The following is a 1,789-nucleotide window of genomic DNA, read 5'->3' as shown; positions in this document are numbered from 1 at the left end:
TAAGTAGAGTAAAATCAAATGTCACTTCATGGAAGAAACTAAAAATACTTTTCAAAGTGTATATTGTGCATGAGTTTTTTTCCTACTCTGAGTTGCCAGGCTGTGGGTGTTGAAAACTCTTCAGAAGATTTGGTCTGTCATGTTTAGATGGTAGGTGGCAAAAGAAATTCTTCTTTAAAACCTTCAAGATGTTCATTCCATTGTCTCTTGTTTAAGTGTGAATTACAGAATGTTGGATCCAAAAATATCTGAGCTGGTGCAGTGAAGGCCAATTGGTAGCTCCCAGGGAAGACAGGTTACCTGTGGAATGGTGTCTCCAAACTCTCCCTTCCTGGCTCTCAGGCCCCCACCTAAATCACTCTTGTAACTGATCCCTGTGATGACAGGGCATTCTCTGTCAAATACCATCTTAGAAATAGCAAGGTAGTTTTAAAAAATTGGAATTTTATAGGAAAAAGCAGTGAAATATTTTTCATTTGCAACATTGATGTGTCCAAAGAAGAAAATGTTACTAATACAGATAAATGGGAAAGCAAAAGGAGGATTTGATTCCAGCCATAGCTGTTCCAGTCATGAGGGATGAATGGCAGCTGGGTTGGTGGCCAGTGGCCCGCAGCATTTGTATGTAGTCGCTGTGAATTTGCCCCTCAATCCTAGGCCTTTTCTCAGTGGATTAAAGGGGAGCCAGTAATGGAGAAACTCAAGTGAGGAATGGAGTACAAAGGCTACCTGGTATCTATAGATGACTATATGAACATGCAGCTTGAAAACACAGAATACTTAGATAGAGCATTGTCTGAACATTGGGTGAAGTTTTAATAAGATGTAATAATGTCTTTTATATCACGTGTACTGAAGAAGAGGAAGAAGTTGGGGAAATGAGAGAATAGCATCTTTTTGTAGACAATAAACATAAATAAGAAAGCCAAAGGAGGAGGAGATTGAAAAGGCCTCTAATTGGTTGACCTGGAAAATTACTTTCCACTGACTCTAGCTCACTAAACATCTATCTTCAATTCGCTGATTTCACAACGTGGAGCTTCTTGGGCATTTCCATGGAGCACCTAGATGTTCTATGCAGTGAACAGCCCTTCACACTTTGCATACCACTCACACCTTTCCAACTTCCTGGCAGGATGGTATTCAGTGGTCCATGACTCAGTTTGATGAAGCTAATGACCTCAACCAAATGACCTCTTTCCAAGGCAAGCACAGCTTTCAGACCACAAACTCTCTTTGGTATTCATCATTCTGGGAGTAGCCTGTCTGGAGTTTCTCTCCCCAGAAGGGAAGAGACCTTGTGTTTGGTCAGGTGGACCAAGTGCATGCAAAGTCTCTACAGAGAAGGTAAGAAGCATCCACAATTTGGCCACTGATCTCCCTTCTGTTTCCAGCTGTCAAAACAATTATTTTATTTATTCATTCAACAAAAGTTATAGGTATTGGAGATACATCCTTGAACCAGTCAAACAAATTTAATTCTCTCATTCTGTAGAGGGAAGTTAAGTAATAAACAAAAGAATGAACAAAAAACTACAAAAGTCCAATCACCTTCCTGTGCCATTTTCAAAGAAAAACAATGAAAACAAAGGCTCCTTGTGAAAACTGGAATCAGGACTTGGGGCCACTATTACAACCCATGCTATCAGGTACAGACACACCCTCTCACAGGTAGACACTGAAGCTAGACCCTTAAAAAGTTGTTGGAATTGTAGATTCATTTGGGGGTTGAAAGTTAATACAAAATTTAGGATGGCAAGAATCTCTGACCTGTAGACAGGACTCAGTC

At 40.2% G+C, this 1,789-nt stretch overlaps 1 pseudogene; it reads left to right on the top strand.

Moving 5' to 3' along the window:
• The first annotated feature begins 583 nt into the window (after positions 1-583).
• On the top strand, positions 584-890 carry LOC125164578 (small nuclear ribonucleoprotein F-like; annotated as a pseudogene).
• The last annotated feature ends 899 nt before the right edge of the window (positions 891-1,789 follow it).

The sequence above is a fragment of the Prionailurus viverrinus genome, chromosome A1, assembly GCF_022837055.1.
Source record: "Prionailurus viverrinus isolate Anna chromosome A1, UM_Priviv_1.0, whole genome shotgun sequence".
Taxonomy (NCBI): Eukaryota; Metazoa; Chordata; class Mammalia; order Carnivora; family Felidae; genus Prionailurus; species Prionailurus viverrinus.
The sequence above is the reverse complement of the archived record's forward strand: the minus strand, read 5'-3'. Positions and strand labels throughout refer to the sequence as shown.